Source organism: Cyanistes caeruleus, chromosome 2 (genome assembly GCF_971803275.1).
Source record: "Cyanistes caeruleus chromosome 2, bCyaCae1.hap1.1, whole genome shotgun sequence".
In the NCBI taxonomy this organism is placed as follows: domain Eukaryota; kingdom Metazoa; phylum Chordata; class Aves; order Passeriformes; family Paridae; genus Cyanistes; species Cyanistes caeruleus.
Genome location: NC_141702.1, coordinates 9,741,129 through 9,766,481, shown reverse-complemented (window position 1 = coordinate 9,766,481; position 25,353 = coordinate 9,741,129). Strand labels below are relative to the sequence as shown.

The 25,353-nt window shown below is 44.3% G+C and overlaps 2 long non-coding RNA genes across 2 annotated transcripts; one reads left to right on the top strand and one right to left on the bottom strand.

The window, feature by feature from the left end:
• Positions 1-572: 572 nt before the first annotated feature.
• Positions 573-5,270, bottom strand: LOC147654598 (uncharacterized). Its single transcript, XR_015282501.1, has 4 exons — positions 5,090-5,270; positions 4,835-4,919; positions 4,384-4,511; positions 573-2,611 (listed from the first exon to the last, which is right to left on the bottom strand). It is a non-coding gene; the product is annotated as an uncharacterized LOC147654598 (long non-coding RNA).
• Positions 5,271-21,343: 16,073 nt separating this feature from the next.
• LOC147654597 (uncharacterized) lies at positions 21,344-23,961 on the top strand. Its single transcript, XR_015282711.1, has 2 exons — positions 21,344-21,752; positions 23,003-23,961. It is a non-coding gene; the product is annotated as an uncharacterized LOC147654597 (long non-coding RNA).
• Positions 23,962-25,353: the final 1,392 nt, after the last annotated feature.

Genomic DNA, 25,353 nt, shown 5'->3' with positions numbered 1-25,353 from the left:
AGCAGCAGCAACCAACAGGTCCTCACAGCCACTGAATTTGTGATTCACATGCTGAGGGTATTTATTCACACCTGTAGCACTGGTGAGGGTGCAGGGTGTGTGCTGTTTCTTAATGGTGATGACAACTCTGAACAGCATCATCCCTTGCTCACCTTGTTCTTCAAGGGCTGATCCCCATGACAGATGGAGCATTGCCATTTATCAGGACTTAGCTGGGGCCTAATATGCAGTTTGGTCACTGCACCTGTGGAAGGAGAAGCTGAAAGAGCTTCAGAGCACGAATTTAAGGTCCGGAAGATGAAACTTGTGGATTCAAAGGACTTGGGGAACATCACTCTGGGCGACAGGTGACTGCCAGGGAAAGAGAAATGTCTGAAACAAGGCAAAAATGCCATTAGAAAGGAAAGGAATAATCCATCTGTAATTGAAAAGGGGTTAGAGATTATGGATTTTAACTACAGCAAAAAGACTTCAGTTAGAAATTATGAAAAACATTCTCAGTCTAAAATATTGAAACATGGAGTTGGATGCCCAAGGGAAGCTGTGAAATCTTCACATGAGTCTTTTATGTATTTCTTTTTGAGGACAGATTAGAGGAGCACCTGTCAGGATTAGTTTCGGTACTGTCAAACTTGTCTTGGGGCAAGGGATCTGCATAGCGACCTCTTAAATTCTCTTTCAGGCTGGTTTTCTCTAATAATATTAACCTGTAAACTTTGTCACAGAAAATAATTTCTCTGCAAGGAGTGAGATGAAGCCACATGGTATTTCTGGGTGTGCTGTGGCACCCTTGCAGGGCATGGCTGTGCTGCAGAGCTGCTCAAAGCAGGAGTGTAGAGCCCAGGGACACAGCACTGCAATGCAAAGCTGAAATGAGTGACTTGTGAGTGAATGAGTGACTTGAATTATTGGTGCAGCTCTTGAAAGGGGTGTCCTACAATTCTTAAGGATTGCAAATGTTCAAGACCTCAGTCAAAGAACTGAAAGAGAGTGGGTATTGATTTCTCTAGGGAATCAGGTATGTGTGAGTTGTACTTTTCCCCTGAATCTCAAAGCCATTGCAGACTCCCAGAAGACCATAAACTGCTTTGATGACTCATTTCTGTGCAGAGGAGACTTGCTCCCTAACAAGCCAGTGCAAACAGTCTCCCTCACATGTACCTGAGCAGTCACCAACAAATGTAGTTTTTGCTCAGTAACCCTTGATCCATGACATCTTGCAGGAGTTTGGAACTCTAAAGTCAAATATATCATTTGCAAAAGGGCTTTTCTTATTCAGATGCCACAGAAATGCACGCTCTTAATTGAGATCCTGCACTTAATTTGCCATCTCTAGAGTGAGAGATCCTGCCTAGGTAGCTGGAAAAAAGCTTGTTAGGAGTTTTCTCATTGTAGACACATTATGAGCTGAGATAAATCCTGGACGAGCCAAACTCACAGCAGATGAAACGTAATGGAAACAATGAAAAGTTTTCTAGTCCCACAGAGTGGGTGGAGCTGTCTCTTCTATTCAAATGGGGGATATATATCTCTACAGGTATACACAGAAAATGAGAGCTGCTCCTGGTAATCCCTTTTCCAGCTGTGAAGCAGTCACAGTTCACAAGCACTGCAGCCAGGCTGAAACTGCACCTCTTCCATGTGATGTGTCTGTACAGAGAAAGCTGGAACCAGCAGAAGACCTGACAGGAGACTGAGGTTCTGAAGGAGGGATGCAGACCCAGAGCAGGAGGTGGGAGAAGAGGATGCTGTGCTGCACCCATGTGCCTCACATGAGCTCCAAGCACAGGATCCATCACGGGACATGCAGCCCGTGGGTAATTTACTTCAGCATCTCACGGCATTTTGAGGCTGTGAGGAGCACCAGCCAGGCATGTTGTGGTTGTGTGGGCATTTTGGCACAAAACCCCTACTGACTGCATATAGATCACTTCAGTTTGGGATCATTCCAGTGCAAATATGATCTGGGTTTATATGCATGTATTTCAAGGGGCACTGACATGGCAGACAAAAAAGGGACATATCACAACCCTCGGCTCTCAGAATCTCACCAGCTGCCTTCCCTCTGTGCTCAGTGATGCACTGCCAGCTTCCCTCCATTCCCACCTTGAGAGCCACAGCTGGTCCTGCACAACAGGCTCTGTGTTTCAACCAGCTCCTGCTTCACAGTGCAGCTTGAAAGAGGCCTTGGGTGGGCCTGGGTATTTTGGGCACCTCTGAGAATCAAAGGTAATAAAACTTTCTTTTACATCATCTGTCACACTGCTTGAGTTAATGTTAGCAATTGTTGGGAGCATTTGTCACAAAGAGTTCCTACAAAGTAAGAGAACTAGCCAACTCCTGTGGCATTATCCGCAAATAATATTCACTAATATTTCTCTGGTTTTGAGACAGTAAAAAAAAAAGTGATCTGGCAAAAAGCTGTGGAAAGAAAGACCATATTTCTGACCAGCCAAGGCTTACATCATCATCTCCAGGAATTTCTTCTCTGCAGGGAGCACAGAGCAGCCCTTCTCTAGAAGGTCAACAGGGTTACTTAACTTGGTCATTTTACACAGCTGGGCAAATGAATCCGGTGAAACCGAGGTGGCAGAAGCCTCTGTCAGTGAGACTGAAAGGGATGAGAAACCAGGATAACCATCTGGAGCTGGAAACCTGCTAACAGACTGTTCCCAGTTGAAATAGCTGGTCTGATGGTATATTTTCCAACAAAGACATCTGCAGCCTTCCTCACCCATCACTTGTACTGGGATGGGACTATGAACCTGACCAAGAGGCTACCCAAACCCAGTGTTTCCTGTTTACTCCACACATTGGGGAATAACACTGGGAAAGCCTTAGGAACCATTTCTGGACTGCAGCATGCCACAGGAGCCGCTCCAGTTAGCCCAGGTGACACCAGTGATGGATGCTGAGCAGAGAGTGGTGCCATGGGAGGACTGTGCCCACGCAGGAGCAGGCTCTGGTTGCACATTCCTCAGCCCTGAGTCACACAGGGCTGCCTGCTGACCCCTAACCCCACTCCAGCTCCAGGCACAATTTTCTTGTCTTACTTCTGTGGGAGAGTGTCTTCTCAAAGAGGACTGATGAAAACAATCACAAGTCTATAAAACACTGCTCTTCTGAGGCCACACTGTGCCAGGAGGGCTCAGTCGGAGATGGCTCACAAAAGGGTTTTTCTCCTTTCACTCCTGGCCTGAGGGGGGCCCAAAAAACTTGTTAATTTTGCAAAACATGTGAATGGCATGATGCAGCAATGGCAGACATCTGCAAGCATGCAAATGAGAGGTTTCAATCTTTGCAGTTTAGCAGAGGTTAATGAATGATCAATAGATTATCATTAGCCAAATGCTCTGTTAGCTGCTGGTCATAAACAGGTAGCTTGGTATTTTGGAGGTTGCTACAAGCCCAAAAAGGCCTCATTAAGATGTTTCAAGCAAAAACTTCCATAGATTTCTAGAGGTAGAAACTGAGGCACAGTATTGACAGTAGCTCCACACCAGCTCAATCCATGTCTGATGTGATCACAACTTGCTGGTTGCAGACACACAGTGCACAGAGACAGGAGTTTCCAGTCTCAACAAGGTCACAGAGGAAAGGCCAAGATTCAAGCTCTGGCTGCAAATCCTGGGACTAACTTTTTTTTTATCTTCCACCTAAATTTAGTGTTGTGACCTCCCCTGCAAAGTGGAGCCCATAGGAGGGGCTGGTCTAGTTGTGTACATTGAGCTGTGTGGGATTTGCCTGACAGTCAGCAGACAGAGCTGGACCTTCCAGGGATGACAGAGGGTTTGGAACACTTGCAGCCTTGTCCCACCACCCCACTAATCACAGTAGATGCTACAGCACAGCAACACTTTAGGCTAGGAGGGGAGGGGTGCATTTCATCTAAATCTTGATGCCTGCTCCATCTGGACTAGGAGCTGTAAAATCTCTCTCTGGTTGTTACATAGAAAAAGACACTTCTAGAATGGGGTTCATTTTCAAATAGAAGTATAAAATGAGAGAAAAAAATTGCTCTCCCATATCCCTGCACCTGATCCCCATGAACAGAACAGACTCATGAAACCTTCCTGCATTTTCCTAGCTCCCATCTGAAGAACTTTTTGTGTTGGCTATTTTTCTTTAAAACAAATAATTAAAAAAAAAAAAGAAGTGGATTCTTGTTTAAACAAATATTAAATGAAGTAAAAAGACCTGAAAATTTCCAGCTTTGCTTCCCTGCTGCAGGTATATGAGTAGTTAGTCTTGTATAAAAGGAGCAGATCTTGCTTTTTTCCAAATGGCTCTGCCTGTGCTTAGGGTGCAAATATAACATTGTGCAGCGATGGTGACAGGGAGGTGATACCAGTGGATCTGTACATGTGCATGGAAGTTAAATACCTGCTTAAATGTTCCAGCAGTCTGCAATCCCAACAGACAGGTGAATGAATTGGAGCAGAAGAGAAGAAAATGTAGACTGTGTTTTTCCAAAGAAGGGGAGCTTTAGTCTTCATCCTTCCCTTACCAGCCTAAAAGGATATCATTGTCTCAGAAGACAAGCAAACCATATTCCAGATGTCCAGAGTATTTGAAAAAGGATGTTTATTAATGACCTGGGGACTGAAGATAAACAGGCTGCACAAAAATAACCCCCGAGATACAATGGTGGACTTAACCTCTGCATGCCAGAGGTCTGGGTAGCCTGGGGAGGGGGTAGACAGGGCTGCACAGGCTGTGGAGACGGCTTCAGGCACAGCTCAGAGCTCCTACTTACAGGTAGTAACAAATTGCAGTGCTGCAGAGGATGAATACAAGTCTGCTGGAGAAGTGTCTTCTCCTATTGTCTACTTACATGATCAGTTATAACAGGAGAAAATCCTGGCCTCATCACTCTTGTCAAAAAGAGCAGCCAATCCATCTTCCTGTAGCAGTCACTGCTACGAGAACAAAGGGAGGTTTTACTAGTCCTTCCTATTGGACACACATAATTTATAAACCCACAGCAATATTTTTTCCAGAACAACATCCATGCAAAAGCAACAACCACAATAAAAGAAATCCTCTTTACTTAGCTTTGCATCCCCCCCACCTAACACATAAAACCTGCCTGCTCAAGATCAATAATACATGTTCTGAGCAGGGTGAGATCCATCTTCCCCCTTCTGCACATGCATATTCCCATAGGGAAAGGCCAAGAGACTCAGATTCCTCTTCTGAACCACATTGCACTCCCTGAAACTCAGTGAGTCTGGGCTCTGTGATAACTGTAGAGGAGAGATACTCATGTCAAGGACATACTGCTAAATGGCCTTCCTGCCAGCCCAGATTAAGCAGTGTCAGCTCCAGCTGATTACACTTATCACAGGTCTGTGCAGGAAAAGCTCAGCTCCATCCACTTGCCCTTTGGGGTGGATTTACCCTCTCTGTTCCATGGCTCAGTTGGTACCCTGTGTGAAAGGACAGAGCAGTAAATTGCCTCTATTTAAAAAATTGTTTCTGCCTTAAGAAAGTTTATGTAAATAAATACACAAACGTACATATAATCTATAAACCAAATAATCAAATATAAAACTAGTAATATATAATTTAAAAATAAAAACATTTATGTACATAAATAAAGCTTAAAGAAACTCACAGCCACAAAGGTGTGGGTTTATATCAGCTAGGGATGAAGCTTTCAGTTGGCTCCCTCCAGTGAAATGTGCCTGGCTTTAGTCAAAGTCTGCACTGCTCTGGAGTATGTGAAAGGCATTCTGATGAATGCAGGCTCAGGACTGAAGACAAACCCCTTCTATCACTTCTGAGGAGCTCCCATCCTATCCAAGCTACACCCTGTATCTCCCTTGTCCCAGCCCATTTCTCCTTTCAGTCTCAGTCTCAACAGCTCAGATCCTCATTTGTTCTGTTTTCCTACACTGGCCTCTCACATCTCCCTTCCCTATCCATTACTCATACTCAGAAACTGATATTTTGGATTTGTGGATCAGAGCTGGGGAGAATTCTTGCTTGACCTTGCCTAAGCCATTGCATTTCTTTGTACCAGCTTGTAAGCTGCAAAACTGAGCCATGATTCCTGTGCCAAACTGTGCATTGTCTACTGAGGCTTCAGGGCAGGTCCTTAAATCTCTCTGGTATTTAACTTGAGAATTGAGTTTCCAGATAATGTGGAAGACTTGATCCAAAGCTCTTTTGAGACTGTGTGATTTCTTACTACCTATAGGTGTACAAAGCTTTGAGGCATATATGAAGCATTCTGAACCTTGGTCTTAGCTGAGTCCCATGCTAAGCACTGATAATGTTCGTGCAAACCAGGAATTGCATGAAGACATGTCAAAACATCCATCCTGCCCACCCACAAAGAGTTTCTCTGGCCTATTCCCAGGTTCTCCTGGTAGAAAATGGTTAATATGATCTTTTTGTCCCAGACACAATGAGACCAAGATTTAAGACTTTTCAATATATAAAAGAAAACAAAGGTCAGGTAAAAATAAACTATGAAAATGACATGACAAAGTACAATGGAATGACCCATTTGGGAAAACTGCATATTTGACCTCTTCAAAAAGGTATGAAAAATACTTCCCTGACTCATCAACTATTTGCTTCATTTACCTGCTGTGTGCAATCTTCCCAGGCTAACCAGAGTCAGCTGGAATTCAGCTGCATTTGCAAAGCTGGTGCTGACGACTAACCTAATAACTCATCATTTCTGCCAGTGCCTTTATCTCATGCAGGAGAAACAATTTCACATGTGGCTGGAGTAAGGGCCTGTTGTTTCAGGAGAGCCCAGTTTCCCCAGGCTGTTTGTGCACTGCTGGCTGAAGGTCCCCTCAGCAAACATGCCACAGTGTCTGCAGTCTGTGTGCTGTTTACCCAGCCCATTTCTAAGGCTCTCCCCAGAGGAAGCACCAGGCATTATCATCAGTTGACACTAGTTAACTCTTCTGCTTAATGCATTCCCACAAGAGATATTGCAAACACACATATATCAGCGGCCATTAAGCTGGAAAATAAACTCAGGCCTCCATTACAAGCCGTGCCCAGTTGTATTCATGCTTTACTGCAGTTGCTACCTTGAGGTCAAAAGTTGAAATAAAAATGTCTTGTTAGTACTGTAAGTATAATGTTCTTATTGGCAATGAACAGAGCTGGCTGGATCATTGAACTAATCCTTGTATTCACTGAGTGGAAACTCCAAAATATTGACAAAGTGCTGCTGTTTGATCTCCAGGAATGCTTTTTGTTCTAAACCAGAGGTGTCTAAGACATTACAAATGGTACCAAGAGGCCTCAAGTTTATTACAGTATCCTGATGTTTGGAAGAGAGAAGATCCAAAATGGAACTGCTTGAGAATTTTTCAACTCCCATTTTTCAACCATTGCACATCAGCTTTTTGAAATGGAAGTTTTTAATGGAAGGATATTAGTTCTGGTGAAATTCAGAGTTGTGGCTTCACAGTCAGCTTTGTGTCTGTCACTCCTGAATGAATACACTGTTCACTCAGAAAATTAGAGGCTGGCTTCAGATCTCTGCTTCTGTTATTCAGAGCAAAGATTACTCTGGAAATGCCATTGTTCAAGCAACTTTCCCTAACTATTGCTGCAGGCTATTTTGATCTGTCTTTTTCTTTTAAAATCTCAAAAAAATATCACAAAACTGGGGATTATCGTTTTCTCCACACCTCTGCCCCCCAGATGTACATCAGATGAGGGAAAGGATTCCCCTTTCTACCCGGGGTGTCACTCAAGAAGAAGTTCCCACTGCCCTGCGAGGTGGCTCAGCAGGCTCCTCTCACAGGGTTGCCTCCTGCCTGGCACTGCTGCATCCACTGAAGAGGATGGCTGAAGAGGAAGGCCTAAATACTGAATCAGCAGAGGAGCAGTCTGGAGAGAGTCCATCCTGTCAGCAGGGAAATAAAGTGCTTGGCTCTTCAGTGGCTACCAGCATCACTCCCTTCTTCAAGCCACCAAGCAACCAGCCAAGTGAGAATTACCATTTCCTTGCTGTCAGAACTTGGGTGAGGTACCACTGCATGGAAGAGGTTGAGCCACCACCATCTTTTCCAACATCACCAGCGACGCACTTCTAATGGAATACACTAATAATACTGTGGAAAAAAGAGTGTTTTGGGGGATCCTGATCAAGGGCTGAGAGGTCAGAAGGGAGCAGTGCTGGGACAAATCTAAGAAACACTCAACCATCTGGCTGAGAGCCCAAACTCAGTGATAAGAGGGAAGTCCATGTCTACTCTGTCCCTGCCTTTGCTGAAAACAGCCAAAGAAATTAAAATTTGGGGATTTTATGTTCTTTATGGGCTTCCATTTCCCCCTCCCATACTCAGTGTTTTGTGAAACTGAGTATTGTTGTTTTGAGGAGCCTGTAAATCTGCCACTGGGGAGCTGGTTGTCCTTGGAAACAGATTGCAATCTCAACGTGTTTCCAAATGAACAAGAAATATCTGGTGATTGAACTGAATTTGTGGGACAGAAGGAAAAGGCACTAGCCCTGTACTTTAAAGCTGCCAGGGAAGATTCAGTTTCATGAGGAGGTTAACAAAAAAAAACCCAGCCAAGAACACTTTCAACATCCCCAAAAGAATATGAGCTTCTTTGTAATTAAGTCCTTCCTGGATGCTTATACATGTGCAAAGTGAGAGGGTCCCTGGCATGAGAGTAGCAATGCATTTGGTTTGGCAAAGTGCCACTTTCAGTGTATTTCAGCTCATAAGTGATTGTTTTCTCTGCAGGCAGCTTTGAGCCTTGATATTGCAACCTCCAGCACACAGGAAAAAAGAGCACCTTTCCTCTGAGCAGATTAGCAGCAGTTAGGAAGGAAACACAATGACTTGGTTGAACAAATTCTTTCAGCTCGTGGCTGGTTTCTGAAACCTAAACAGTCTTTTGGAAGGGGAGCACAGCAAGGCTGGTTGTGTTTACACTCCAGAGTTAAATATACTGACATACTGCCAGGTTTGGAGCTGTGTATCAGGCAAAGGTCAGTGAAAACTCAAACTCCTTGTGACGGGTTATTTTGCACTTAAATAAATTTAGATAAATCATACAATAAGTTTATCTGTAGCTTTCAAAAGACTGACATGCACCATAGCAAGGCTGCAGGCTGTTGGCCAGCTGGTGTAGGCAGTGTCCAGCATGGCCCTGGACACAGCTGTCTTAATGGAGTACAAGCACCTGGAATGAGTATCTTTCCCAAAGAGAGGAAGCCTCACAATAATGAAAAATGCTGAAATATTGTTTACATTTGTAACATAAGGCCTGCTAGTGCTTCCAAGTTATGTCCCAAGTAGCCCAAATATGACCATATTTTCTCAGATTGTTTTCTGTCAGTGTCTGGTGGAGGCTGCAGAGGAAACTGTGTTCTACTCAGCCTCTGTGGATGGTGATCAGACCCATTCAGCCCCAGCATCCTGTGCCTGCTCCTTCTGACCTCCAAGGACTCTGCCTTTTCAAAGCCCATGCACAGATCTTGGCTGCACAGCTCCGTTGTTCTCATGCTTTTTGTTCAAAAAATGGAAGGACTTGATGTGTCTAACCTGTTCCCTCAGAGCATTACGCACTTTCGATAGCACTAAATTGGCAAGTGTTCAGTTTAGAGCTGTTTATGCTTTGGCCAACAACCAGAGCCCCTCTCCCCCAAAAACAGATATGCAAGGAGCACAGCAGGTTTACAAGGAATTTGTTAAATGATGTTTCTGCATTATCAGTTTTATTAATTGAGATGACTACTCCAGTGTAGCAAATTATAACATTAATTATTCATCCTTTAATTCCCTCCTCCCTGCTTTTTACATTTTGACCTGTTTCTTTCTTTGTCTCCTCAATTGCTTCAAGACCAGCAACATAATCTTCTCCCTGTTTTGCAATCCTTTGTAATTACAGTTTGGCCAGCATGACCCCATAAAAATCCTTGCACTGTGAGCGAAAGGAGTCGGGGTTGCATATTAAGCAGAGAGAAAAATCTTCATTTACTTGTGTCTTAAGAAAGACACTCATCAGAATAAAGGCAGATATCAAAACTGTATTTATCAGAACTGAACTTCTGTTTAAAGGAAGCAATGATAAAGCAGTAGGAGTAAAGTGGAGAAAAACCTTGCAGGGATCACACAGCATTTGTCTCAGTATAAGATAGTGAATTGTGTCAGTGATGTTCAGCTTGCTCATCTTTAATTTCTCCTCATTGATTTATCAGAATTCATTTATACTGCCATTAATCAGGAATAAACTGCTGCTCTACAATTATATGGCAGGATGATTATTTCTCCTGGGAATCAAAGACTGCATCTGTCTGTGCTGCAGGATAATCCTTGGTAAAATACCTGGGAAGCTGGAATGGAAGACGAGATGCAATGTCCAGCTGCACTAAGTCTGCATTTTGAGTCAGAGAATCACAGAATTGCTAAGTTTGGAAAAGGTCCCTAAGATCATCAAGCCTGACCATTAGCCCAGCATCACCATGTTCACCAAACCACATGCCCCAAGTGCCACATCCACACACAAACACACACACACCCCCCTTTTGAACGTTTTCAGGGATGATTTCACCGCTTTCCTGGACACCCTGTTCCAAGGCTCAGCCATTCCTTCAGTGATGAAATTTTTCCTAATATCTAATCTAAACTACTTCTAGTGAAACTTGAGTCCATTTTCCTCCATCCTATCAAACTTGTGCCTTTTGTTGGGACACAAGTTTTCCCACGTAGAGGGGGAAGCTGAGGTAGGAAATCAGCCCACACACCTCCTTGGGCATTGCTGCCTCCTGTGAAATATGTCCCACTCTTCTGCAAATGCCAACATTGGCAAAGCAACTGCATTCCTCAAACCCACGGGCTTTTCCAGGCAGGGGGAGTTGCAATGAAAACTGTCTCTCTTTGGAGGACATACTTTGGTGTGGTGTAGTGTGGATTTTCTCCTTCCATGTAGCTCTCGCCTGGTTAAGGCATGTGCTACTCAACACCAGGAAATGAGCTGGGGAAAGGAGGGCCCAACGTCCTGAGAAAGACATGAAAAAATGCATCCTTTTCCTCTGACTGACTCAGAAAAAGGTCCCAAAGTTAGCTGTGGCATTGAAGAGGATTGACCAGACAGTCCTGGATTTACCCATCAGCAATCTGGTTTGCTCAGAGGCAGCCAGCCTTCCAGAGGGGAAAACAGCCATCTGTTGGCATTTAAATCTGGCATCCATGTCCACTGGCATTGTCCACAGGGACAAAGAAACCACTCCAGAACAGTTCTGACAACTGGGGCTTTCTACACACGTTGACATTTCATACCAGTGGAGTCAGAAAGCTGAGAGGGAATGTCCTTCTGAAGGTGAGATGTAAAACTGGCTACTCCAAACACTAGGCCCTATCCTGACGTTTTTATTGACATAGCACTGTCCCTTCAAGCCAATCATGTTTCAGTTCACAGTGCTAATAATAAATTACATCTATGTTTAAAACCATACCAGTATGTAATTACTTCGTCATCCCTTGTGGGTAAGTCCTCCTTGTGACTTTTTATGAGCCATCCATAAATACTAAATGATTTATCCAAGTATCACCTTGTTGTAAACTTGGTCACATGGAACTGTTGATGAGGGGCATCCATAAATTTTAATTATGCCATTGATTCTTGCTAAAATATTAACTTGAAGCTGGCTATAGGGTACTCCAGCCATCTGAAATCAAATGAAATCATAAAATGTCCTGTACTTTAAAGATGTGCAGCATGTATTTTTCAAGTAGTGATCTACAGGGAAAACCTTTCATTGCCTGCTATAAAGATAACCTCTTGTATTAGGATTTAATGTGAACAGTTATAAAAATCAGAGCCAAAAAGGATCTATTAATTCACCTCCTGATTCTCTGCCAGCATAAGTTTGTTCCAAAAAAATATATTATTGAGTGTTATTGGTACAGCAAAGCTTTCAAAAGAGCCAACAAATGGGAATTCTGTAACTCTCTTTGGATGTTGTCCCCCAAGCTAATAGACCTTGGCTTTGGAAAAAAGCAGCTTTGACATTTAATCTGCAGCTTCTCTTTTTCAGTTTCACCTCACTGCTTCCAGCTGTACCTGCTTGAATCAGCTTGAATTTTGGCTCTCCAGCCCTGGTGTTACACAGTCTCTAACACAGCCTTTCTGCTGTTCTCTGAACAGCCTGGATGCTTGGATCAATTTTTCAAAGCAGGCTCAAGGATCCAGACACAGCTGTAAAGGAGAAAAACAGGAACAGACCAGAAGATTCAGCCATATAACTTTTCACTTATTTTTGCCCAAAATTAGCTTTGAAAACCTCACCTGTTTGGTTCTTTCTGTCATGCCAGAGTGGACATCCATCCCAGCCTCCAATTTGATTTTCCCCTAAGGTTTTTAAGTTTTAATAATTCTAATGTTTAGAAATTTAACATCACTCCCAATGAAATGACTAGGCCAACTTCCACATTACTTAATTTTGACTCCTAATGTATTATGCAAATGGGCATAAGTACTATAATGCACAGGCACATAGTGCACAAATCCATATAAGTACCATCACGAAGCCATGGGGTTGGTCTTATCTGCATCTACAAGCATGTTAAATTTCTTTGGACTAACATTTTTGGGGGGCTGGGGTCTGTTCAGTTCCACAAAATTACATTCTTTTTTTCATCTGCAGAGTGTAGCAGACATTCAGCAGGCTGTAAAGCCACCAAAGTGGTGATGTATCTGCTTGGTTTGCAAAATCCCCACAAAGCCAGACTGGCCACTGTTCCTGGAAGCAGATCATCTTTGCTTCTTGTGTCATTATCCCCGTTTAATGCCAGTCTCTCCTCTTCTGTAGGCTGGTTTGGAAAAGCCATGGCTATTCCTTCCTGTTAATGAAGGAAACGGATTGGTTGGAGGAACCCAGAGAGACAATGAGCAGCACCCAAATGCTGACTCAGATAAGATCTTTGTCTTTCAGCACAGCTGACTCAATTACTTTGGAAAGCAGCAGAATAGTCATCAAGGGCTAACAAATCTCTAACACATGCGTATTTTTTTTGTGTCTCATGGGTTCACCTCTCTGCATCCAAACACTAATACTTTAAGTTGCAGATTAGTGTTCCTCTACCAACCATGAGATGAGTCATGTGGATCATGTGGAGTGAAGTAACCTCCAGAGGTAGTTCAAAGCAGCCTGAACTCAGAGTTGAACTCACTCATCTGAACTGGAAGCAATTTATGAGGTAGCAAAAACAAGGTCATAAGCTGTCATTTCTACTTTCTTTCTCATAGGACCATCTGTGTTTGGTCACTGAGGAACTTGGCACGTCCCAGGCAGCTGCAGAGGCTGGGAGCCATGGCCCAGAGATGATATGAACCTCTTCACTCTGATACAGCAACATGATCCACTGAGGTAAGAGCCACAGTGAGCAATGAGGCAAAAAATGGAACTGGGTGCTCCTGAAGATTTATTGGGTGTGACATGTCCACGAAACACAGTTATGTTAATGTTGCTATGGACTACAAAAGCACATCCCTGCTGTTGAGAGATTCTGCAGTAAAACATCATAGATATAATTCTGATCTGTTTAGACTTGTATTCTTGAGTTTACCTCAAGGCCTTGGTATTGCACCTGAAATGATTTCCAGCAAGTAGGAAAGATGCACTGCAAACATGAGCTGTTTGAATAAGTCCTCAGAAGCTCCAGCTTTAATGACTTATTCATGAAAATAAATTGGCAGATGACAGGCTTCCATCTCTGGAACAGAAAGGTTGCAGCTTTAATTAAACTTTTTAATTGGCATGGCCATCTCCTCCCACCCAGAGCAAACACTGAATAAACACGGAATGTCACTGCATCCTTCTTGTGAACAGACATGGAGCCATTTCGGAAAATCAATGACAATGATTAAGAGAGCTTTCATCCCTTGCTCCTACCTACATTTTGCTTTCCACACCAAGTGTATTGACTAAATGTCTCCTCCTAGAAGGTTATGTGTACGGGCTTTCAGCAGACAGAACCAGCAAAATTTCTTTTTAGAGACAGGCAATATTGCTCAAATTCCTAGCAAGCACTTTCTTTTGCTCTTGCAGTACAAGTCCTGTGGGGTCTGGGCACTATGTGAGCCAGGCAAGAGATATGCTGTTCTCAGAGATCTTCTGGTCCCCAGGACAGAATAAAAGTGGTCAGGGATGAAGAAGTGAAGTGAATTTTTCCAGCATGGGGAGCCAGGCAGTAGAAGAGGGCATATGGCTCCTGGTTGACGACAGAAGCACCATCTTAGAGTCTCCTTTCACTATCCTGTAACCAAAAAAACCTCCTCCTTTGAGAGGAGAGGCCAGCCTTTGTACCATCCCACAGCTCAGCTGATATGGCATTCAGGAGGCTGTTGCTATGGTGTCTGAAATGCAGCTGTAAGAACACCACATCCAAATATGTAAAACTCTTGAGAACTGTTGGGCTTGTTGGCCCAGCCTCACCCATCTACTCCAGTTACTCTGCAGTTCTGGTGATGTTCAGGTCTGGGCTTGAGTCTCAGTGTGACACAAAGCAGATGGAGCTCAGTGACAAATCTGGCTCCCAGATAATCACACTGCTACAGAGCAACCTTCTTGAAGAGATATTTCCTGTTCTGCTTAAAATCAGGAGCCAATCAAGATCAGGAGATTTTACAATAAGCAACAGTATTTTGCACGTACAATATTTTGCACATGCAATATTACTCAAACTTTTTTTTTTAATATCTTAAAAAGTTTTATTTTTTCATCAAAGTTTTATAGACAATTTGTCACATAAAGGCCTAGGGAGAAGCATCACAAGAAGTACTGTTGAAATATGCTCTGGCAGCTCCAGCTAGGGGCAGAACAGGCCTATATCTTGCTTCCTTACATGGGTTTGAATCTATATCAGGTCAAGTTAAACAAACCTTCACCCTCTCTCCTCATAGTTCCAGTGAACAGAGATCACTGTAGTTGAACCTATACTTGCAAGGCTCAGAGCCTGGTCAGCTAGTGACAGCCCAGCCTGTAATTGTCAGCTCATTAATTCCAGCTGAGCCATGGTGACTGTGCTGCTGCTGGCCAGGTTTGCCCTTCCAGCCCATCTCTGGAACAGAAAGCACTGTAGTACCTTTCAGCCCATCAACTAAGAAGTGACAAATCTTATACCTCAATAAAAGAGGTTTACACTGTGTTGCACATGAAGACTCTGCAGATGAGTGCACGAGCTTCACTGGCATCAGCTGATGAAGAGTAATTCATTGATCTTCTGCAACTTAGCTGTGTATCCAAGCACTGAGCACTGCATATATGTGTATATATATGATGTAGATATATGTGTGTGCAAGTATCTATCACAAAGTCACAGAGGAGCTGAGGTTGGAAGGGATGTCTGGAGATCATCCAGTCCAGACCCCAGGTCAAATCAAGGCCAGCTATAGCAGGTGATTCAGGGCCATCTCCTGTGAGGTTTAGAATGTCTTCTATGGCTGAGGCTCCACAACTCAGGGCATCCAACTGTGATGGCAAAGCATAAAGCAAGGGCTTTAATGCAAGCATCATGGTTCTGAAATCCATTCTACCACTGTGAATGGCTGGGACAATGTGCTGCTTCTCTGATGTCCTCCAGTGAAGGGGCAACTTTTGTGGTGTAAATACACTGCTGAAGAAATCTGCACATATATGAACATATATGCAAGTTCTCACCTCCAGAGCTATCAAAGTATTTAGGAGTCTTTATGCTTTTGAAATCCATCATCCTGAAAATACCTTCCCAGTTGTGGAGCCTATTTGTAAGGCTCCAATCATTGTATCCTAAATGTCCTGTGTTCTTAAAAACATTTTTCCTTATAGTGGCCCAGGATATAAAAAAAGGATTTAAACTATTTGTCCCTGTCAGAGACATCCATGACTTCACCTGAGCCATAGACCTGAAATCTTGGTTCATTCTCCCTCTCTTCATCTATTCCAGTAGCACATTACAAATTGGCAGCTTTAGAGAGTGGGAAGTTGGCACATGCATAGGGCTTCAGAGTGCAAATACTAGAAATGGATTCAAGCTCTTGGATCTAAATAACTCTGGATCTGCATGCAAACTTTTAGCTGATGCCTAAGAAGTGGGAGGGATTTGTAAATTGTGTCTCAGGAGACATCTCAGAGCTACTGATAGTTTTACTGGAGGATTTGAATTGGGCTGCTGATTTTGTCATCAGGTCATGACTAAATAACAGATAAAAACTAAACTATGCAAAGTTATGACTGTTGCATGTGGGGGCTGAATGACTTGGCCGAAAGGCAAGTGTCCAAAGGAGCACTGAAACAGAGCAGCTGCTGTACTCCTGCCTTTCCTCCTCCTCCTCATTCGCCTCCTCCTCCTCTTGCTTCTCTGCAACAGTTGGAGCTTCTCAACTGCTCCCCAAATCCCTGCGAAGCTGTGAGAGCACAGGAGGTACTGCGAGACAAAATAATTCAGTTCTTCTGCCTTTTGACATGCAAAGGCCCTTCTCCAAGTTCTCTCACATGGATATGTATTTTGTATCCATCTGCAGGCTTTGTGTGCTGCATATAAATGGAATCACAGAATCGGAGAATAGTTTGAGTTGAAAGGGACCTTTTAACCCCTCTGCAATGAGCAGGGACATGTTATTTTGTGGCAATACTGGGTGGGCCTTGCACCTCTGGACTACATTAGAGAGGATATACCCATGGGTGTATCCCTAGAGGCTGGATGAGTTGACAGTCTGATTGTGCTGGACAAAGTGTAAATGTTCAAACGAGGTTTGGGGACAGCTGAGCTCTGAGGGTTAGGGATCTGGACTGCTCTGCAACAAAGACTTCCTGTCTAGCAAATTTAGGGCTCCCACCACAGATTTCCTTTCCTTAATTACTTTTTGTACGACTGCTTCTAAGTAGCCCAGAAACCTTCCAGGACCTGCAGACTACAGTTATAAGCACTGGTTTAATAAACAAAACACTACTAATAGTTGAGACAAGCAAGCATGGAAAAAGCAGGAAGAAGTAAATTGTCTCTGCACAGTTATTAGCCAGAGCAATTATCACAATTTCTTGCCTTCTAAACCATCCTCAGGCTGCAGTTATGCATGCTATGGAGCCCCTTGTTTTAATTTACATTTCTTTTTCATCCATGCTTTAATTTCTAACAATGTTTGTGGGGACAAGTATCTCAGGAAGCCACATGCTTACACAGCAATCCAGGGAAAAGCACAGCAATTGGCATTTGTTTCCCTGAGCAGCTGTGCCTCATCTGATGTGCACAGGGCTGTGGTCAGTGTGGTCAATAAAAGAGCTCAATAGAGAGTGGGAACTATTAGGCTAAACATCACTTCTGGTGGTCATTATTGACAGACTTTCCTGTGAATTATGGAGAAGAAGCTGGGCTGGGGGTCCTTGTGGGTCAGTGAGGCCAGTTTCTCAGAAGGCACCAGTCTCTGCTGTCACAAGCCACCATGTCACACGTATCCCCAGATGTGTAGCCATCACCTCCTAAACCGAGATTCACTCCTGCCTCCAGTGCTCTTCCTGCTCCTCCTGTTGTATCTGAAGCACTCTCCTCTTGTGATTAGAGCTACTTTTAATTTCAAGTCTAAAGTTATCTGTGGCTGGCTGATACTCATTTGTACTGGTGCCAACAGTGACTTTAGCTTACATGGGTTTTTTTTCATCCTCTGGTGTGTATCTGCTTGATGTATTAATAGACAGCACAAGTTAATTGCTTCTTAGCTTTTGTTTTGTCAGACTAAACTGGCCAAATTCATTCAATTTCTTCTCACTGGACATGTTTACTGTTCCCCCAATATTTCTTCCTTGCATGACATCCATTTGGTAAGACTCTGGGCTGTAGGAGGCCATGATTAAACATATTTTTTTCAGAAAACACTGTAGAGGAGCAAAAGGATGCTTTCAGAAGCCTCTCTCCTGATGCAAGCTATCTGGTGCACATTTAGTATTTGATCAGCACACTCTACAGTAAAACACTGTAATATCTTAGGCCACATTTATGGCAAGCCAGTACAGTGAGCCAGGGCCTGATGGCGTGGCATGGCTCACATCCATGATTCTCTTAATCTCCAAACCAGTGACCTCATCCCTACAGCCCCTTGGAAGCCATCCCTGGCCAGTGCTAATCCCCAAAACATGCCTGGGCATTGTCTAGCAGGGAATTGCTCAGCCCCATCAAACAGTGCCAGGAAGCACATAAACATTTATCCTCACCAATGATCACGGGGCAGTTCATAAACCTGCCCTGGCTTGGTTTAATTAATTAGTGTAGAGGGAGCCTTAGTGCATGCCAGGCACTTTGAACTCTTCACTCCAGGTCTGCTGATACAGCTCTCAAATGCAGTGTGTTTTTCCTTTCTGCTATTCCAAATTCACTTATGCCTCCCAACTGTGTATTGTCTGCAAATATCATTAGCTCTTTTTTATTTTTTGTTCCAGAAGAAAACTATCTAAAACTGGCTCCAAGTAATTTCACCCATTATGTCCCCCTGGTCCTATCATTTTCCTTTCAGAAGAACCTGTTGTGTTTGTTCTTGGTGTTTCCTGACAGACCTCCAGCTCAAATACCAGTCCCTGCTTCTTCCAACACAAACAATAATTTCCCATGTGCCTCTTTTATCAGAAGTGTTGCTGAAGTCCAGACAGATTAGATCTAAAGCATTTCCCTTGTCTAAAAAAGCCCATGGAGAACTTTGTTTGCTCTTTTTTTTTTTTTTTTTTTCTTTTCCTCTTCTTATCAAGTTAGTCTGACTCAAGTGACCTTGGTAAATCCTGGATTTATTTTTACCATATTTTGTCCTTCACTACCATGCATTCAGATGTTCCTTCAAAATTAATTTGCATGTTATCCAAACATCCAAAAAACATATCCAGCCTTTTTTTTTCTGAATTCATGTAAATTCAGTCCCTAAGTAGTCTGTTAATATCTGTTAGATAACACAGCCTCAGGAGGTCTGAAATTCTTCCTGCTGTGTGAGCACCCCCAAGAAATGGGGTTATTTTAAGATGATAGGCAGAAAGAAAACTCAGAGCTAGAGCTACCTCAGTCCAGTGTGCAAACACCCAGCCTCACTTGTGCCAAGCTAAATATCCAGTCAAAGCAGAAAAAAATCACTTGCATACTAATCCTCTTCATAATTAACATTTAGGCCAATACCCCCTTGTTCCTCCATGGGGGCTTTGCAGCACACCATCCTGAGTCCCCAGCTCTGTGTCTGCCCTGCTGACCAGTCTGTCCATGTTTCACTGCACCAACCCACACACACCTGAGTTTGCACAGACAGATGCACAAGGACGTGCAGGGCCAACACTGACACTGTGTAGCACCAGGCCCAGCTAGTTTGATGTGAATTTTCTGGTATACTCATCTCAGAATACAGTTTGGTCAGGGGCCATGGTCCCCTTCTAAGGGATTTGGTTGTTACATATTTGGTTGCCCTGGTGGCTGTGACAAATGCTGCAAGTGATACCACTACATTTATTTCAAGTCTTTTTTACTCATGTTACACCTCTTCCCTGGCAAACCTGTTCCTCAATTACCTTTCTGCAGCCTCCTTTGTGTATACAAATATATATATATATATAAATGAAGTACATGAACATATGTGTATAGCTGTGCACATAAAATCAATGTATTTCAAACAATTCCCTGTCTCCTTTTTTTCCCAATCTAATGCACACACAACAATAATGCAGGAGAGTCCCAGCAGCTACAGAAAAGCTCCTTCCCCAGTCTTCCCCTTGTCCATCAGGCTCTGATCCAAAAGTCTGCTGGTCTTAATCTGGGACAAAGGAGCTCTTTCCCCATTTAGCTGGAGGGTAGCTATGGCAACATGGCACAAAGACATCTCAATAGCTGGCTAAGGCCAGACCAGCCCCCTGTCTAGCAGACAGACACTGCTTGCTGACACTTTAATTCTGCTTTTTTTGACAAAGGGAATGTTTATTACCAAAAACTGGGCCCCTGGCTCAGAATGTCCAGTAGCTGGAACTGAAAGCAAGCACTGCAACTCCCTCGGCAAATGGGACATTTCAGGGGATGTCCATGAATAGGTCTTGTAGTGGGTAATGAAAGAAGCAGTGGAGAGGGAGGGGAGGAGATGAATGAGCAGAGACTGCAGCAGCTAAAGGGAAGCTCGATACGGGAGATGGGAAAGGGCGCTCTGATTTATAGCTTGTCTGTCTGGGAAAGTTGCACTGATAGAGCTTTCCTTTTTGTCTTAAATGCGCTGCCTTGTGGCCACACACAAATTGTCTCGCATCCTTTAGTCCAGTCTTTCAATGGAAATGCTGCATTCTTTTCGTGCAAGGGCTGTTTCCCTCCTTTGTGTTGTAAAGACAAGGCTGCAGCCACAGCAAATCGCTGTCTGTACCTACCAGCCTGCACGTGTGGCCACCACTGGCCTTGGGGCTTACCAGAGGCATCTTTGGGAATGCTTTGGGGAAAAATGGCCTATAAACACCTCACATTTTGCAGTGTACTCGAGTATCTTTTGGGAAGCACCAGCACAGCCACAAAGGAGCTGCATTTCCATGTCCCCATGTAAAGCTCCAATCCTGCACTAACCCCCCACCCCCATGACATTTTATCTTTTCTCCTATTTCTAACTTCTACATTTTGGGGGATGGCCCTGGCAGAACTAGACACTGTTTCAGCCTCTAGGCAGTGGCAGCTCAGAGTTCACTACAGCCCTCTGTGCTCTTGTCCTCGCTCTGGCCAGAATGATCCCAAGCACGTTGGTCTTGAAGACCCAAGGCAAAGGGCAGGGCAGATGGCTAAACCAGTAAGCATCTCTTTCTTTCTCCTTCTAGACACTGGCAGTGTTCCTCCCTCCAAAATCCTGCTGTGTCCTGGACTACAAAGCTGCCCAGGCTTCACGCATGGGCCTGGCTGTGCAGCGTGGGGGCACAGCCACATACACGGGCCCTGTGGCCCTGATCCCACCCAGCATGTGCTTCAAGCAATCCCACACATCTGCTGAGGAGAGCTTGGGGGATCTCCTGCTCCACCCTGCCCCACAGTGTTTCCAGCAGTGGCAGAGCCAGGAGGTGCTGTCCCTTTGACCACGCCACCCCCCAGGCAGGCTCATTTCAGCAGCCATTGGTGCTGGCTGATGGCTTTAGGGTTGTGGTGTCACTGCTGGCACATGCAGGCACATTTATCACCAATTAGTTTCCTTAAAAGCGCCACAGAGGCTGCAGAGCCACCATCCCCAGCGCAGGGCCATCTGCCTGGCATTCCTGGCCTGTCACCTCCTGATGACAAGTACCTGGAGAGTGGTACAGCAGCTGGTGCATGGCAGCTCCAGGAGCTCCTGGAGCTCCCAGCTCCACCTGCTCTCCCCATCACACGTATTAATCTCAGCCCTGAGGGTGGGAGGGAGTTGGCTGTGCTGCCAGATCAGCCTCACCTGATCCAGCTCCAGCTCCAGCCCAGCTAGAGGCTGGAAGCAGCAGGCAGGGAGTCAAGGAGCTGCCTCATGGCCCTCTGTGCCCTGCTGAGGCTGGCAACCAGCCTTTGCTGGTTATGTCCTGCACTGACACTTCCAGGGCGTGCAGATCCCTCTCTGCTCACTTGCAGGACAGCTGGAGGCATGCAGAGGATGGCTATCACCTCACCAGACCACCAGCTCAGCTCAGCCTCATGCAAGTGTGGAGGTGATCCGTGGCTTGCTCCAGAACATGAGTGCAGAAGGCTCAAAAAACTCCTGAACATGATGTTAGCAAACAGCTCATGTTTTAAGTTTGCTGCTGAGGAAGGCTGATGTAGCAGCAAGCTGTTTGCAAGGTAATGATCACTTATCACTCAAAAATATGCTAATATATTAGACTGGGTAGTTTATATTTCATCTGTGCTTCTCTGTATTTCCATAAGTAACCTCCCTCCCACTACTGAGCCCGACAGACTGTGGTCTTACCTGAAGCATGGAATGGATTTAACTCATTTAAAGGGGAGAGTTGGCTGCTGCCAAAAGTCTAGCACTTTTTTGGTTCCTCTTGGCAGGCAGCACAGGTTTTGGGACCAATGGGGATGCTTGTCTATACATCCATGAGAACTGCTGGCACTTTGGGTACCCTCATGCTTCTCACAGTTTCTGTGGTGCTCCCTAACCCTTTAATTGCCAGTTCTCTGGGCCTGCCCTCTGCTCTACCTCGATAATTCAGCACCATCTGCTGCTGTAGACTTACACTCCAGCTTTCACCACAGCCTGCCTGAGCCATTTTGGAATGCTAATGCTATTGCAAGCCACTCATTTGCTTTTCTGGATGAGGATGCTGAGCAGTTTGATGTGCCCCAGAGCTGGGGTGAAGGGAGGTAGAGGAAAGGGAGAAAGACACTCCTGACCTGGGTGTCAGCATTGACATGACCTCTTCTGGCTCCTCAAATTGCTGCTTTGCTCCAGGCACATTCCTATCTGCCATATACGTCAGGATATTTTTTCCTGGAGAGCATCATATACCTATTACTATTTTTCTCTTTCTTCCTGTGGGACCAGGACCCAGCTTTTCTGAGACCTTTGCCCAGCAGCTTCAGACAATTTGACACAGAGGCACTGAAGGTGCTAACTTCCAACAAATGCCATGACTGCAAAGCAGCAGAAGAGAGAGGGAGAGCAACCCTCTGGAGAGGGAGAATCAGTGGGTGTTTCAGGCATACCAGAAGGCAGGCTGGGGTCTGGGACACAGACACCCACAGAGTAGGTGTGTATGTGTGCCTCCTGGCATTCCACAGGGTCCTACAGCCATGCTGTGTGGAGTAGGGTATGTGTCATCACTGCAGGGTCTGGTCCCTGGGAATGCCAGGAGGGATGTCCACAGGATTGTCCCAGGTACTTGTGGGGTGGCAGAGAGACACTTACATGCTACTTTTTGGGTGACAAGGTGTGCTTTCCCCCACTCCTGGCAGATAGGAGGGTTTCCAACAGCCTGGGACGCCTCAGCTGAGCCTCCTGGGGTGACCAGGGACAGCAGACACTTGCATTTTTCAGCTTTACACATCAGACACCCAAGGAATGACATCAGTATGACTTTGTCCAGACAGGGTGGAGGCTGGATCCCACCCTTCACAGCACTGCTGGTGAAGAAGCCTCAAGAGAGGGAAGCTGGAAGCTGCAGCTTGCTCACAGTTTGGGCATGTCTTGAGTGCAGACCTTTTCCTTTCCAGTGGCCTGAAGGAAGAAAGACTGCTCTTATTTAAAGATCAGCAAGGAGACAGCTGACAAATACCTCTGTCTTCAGCCTGTCACTGTGCACATCATACAGATGCTGAAACAATCTGCCTGGGGGTCTGCTGGGGGGATTTGGAGGGGTTCTTATTAGTTCTAGAGAGAGATGCATTACCTTGTGCTAAATGCTGTGCTAAAGGCTGTGTTACAGTCTTTTCCTCTGCTGTAGATGTTAGATGTTTCTTTTAGATGAAAGGGGAGGGGAGAAGGAGGTCTGGAACTTGTAGCCCCAAATAACTTAATGGTCATGATCTGTACTTTGAAGCAAGATAATAAAACACATCTTTTTATGCTATCCATTCCAAGAGCCTTTACTCTTCAGCCAGGATTTGTCTGCCTGCTGGGAATGGCCTGATGGAAAAAGTTTTAAAACTTTCAGAAATCCCATCTGAGACTTTTACTTTGTTCTCTACCTCTGAGGTTTATGTAGCATTTCTATGGCCTTATACATCAGACAGGACAATAAACATCAAGAAACTCCAGGTCATACAGGGACCAAATTGCCGACTCAAGCTCAGCTGATCTCTCATAAGTACCAGATGCTGCACCAGAGCAGTTTAAACACCAGAGAGCTCTGGAAAGCCATGGAGATCTTATCTCTCAGGCTCTGCCGAACTCCTGAAGGTGTTAAAACCCAGTAAGAATGACAAAATTGAGCATCCAACAACAGGCCTTGATGTGTTGTTCATCAGTGCTGCCATATGCTGTGACATCTGAGTTCTTGAAGAGATTTAGGGAGCTTATATGAGAACTGAGCTTTAAATTGAAATAGTGTGCATGCCCAAGAGACACCAAAATGAGGCATTGCCAGGAATTGTCTTTTATCATTTTTTGTATCATGTCTTTTATCTATTATTGTATCAAAAATGGGCAGTGTGATTATGAGGCAAATGTCAGCTACAGCAGCAACCCCCAGCACCCTGAGACAGCCAGGCAGGGCAGGGTCACAGGAGCAGGTTTGGGTATAAGATGAACTGAACCCAGCTAAACTGACATATCCATGACTACTTGAAAAAGTTCTGGTTCTTCAGAAAATTTGTGGTAAAATCCTGAGTTGCCCATGCAATGCAGGAACCTTCACAGACAGGCAGCAGCTGTGGAGATATCTGCAGAGCTGGAGGTCAAAGCTAGACTGGATCTAGCTAAGTCTAGCTCCATGCCTGGACTCCTACATGTTTTATCATGGTTTTTTCCTGTTTCTCTAGTCAGTTGGAGGCTAATGCAGGCCATCTTAGCTCTCTTCCAGACATATCACTATAATAAGCTGTTCAATTTTTAATGAAGCCAAGAGACTGCTTTTCTAAAGACCTTCTGAAAATCAATAGTGCTCTTTACTGTGATACTACTTTACAATGGTAGGTCAATAAGGAAGGAAAATGCAAAGCCTCTAGGGACAAGGCTGCCTTCTTACCTGAAATGATGAATTTTGTGTGACAAAGTTCAGTTAGACACATGAATGATTTGAGGATGTATCACCACCACGTCACTTGTTCTTTGGAGTTATTAAATTGGTTGTTGGCAACAATTAATTATTCAGAAGTCAGAGATAGTTTAGTATTTTAGAATTTTAGTACAAGTTCATTATTGGTCTGAATTCCTTATAACACTTCCTGTACCACTGCAGGGGGGCAGTATTATTATTATTCCTCATAAAAACAAAAAGCAGTTGGCAAATAGGAACACTAAGGCATCCTTTAGGTAACCTGCTATTAAACCTGACCCTCTATATTCAGAAAAAAAAAAAAAAAAGTGAAACTGTGTGGTAAACTTATATTAGTAATAAATCTCTTTGTTGATTAGTTCAGAAATGCTTTGTTTGGTTAAAAAGTCAACAACTACATTAATCTGGTTTAAATTGGGTAATTCATATAAAACTCTTACTATATGCGTCCTCTTCTTTGACTTCAGTGAGATTGAAAGAAATTCCTGGGGTTATTCCTAAATTTGGAAATTTCCCAAGCTGAAGTACGTATTTGTGAGCTGTCACTCACTGACCTCCCTCTGCTAGGTGCAGGAGGAAAAAGCAGAGAGTAAAGCACATTCCTGCTGCCAACACTGGGACATCTGCTAGAAGCGATTTGCTGGTGTTCCTTACACCTTTAATGGGGAGAGCTGGGAGCTGCTGAGCAAGGGTGCAGAAAACCTGGATCTCCCTTCTTGTAG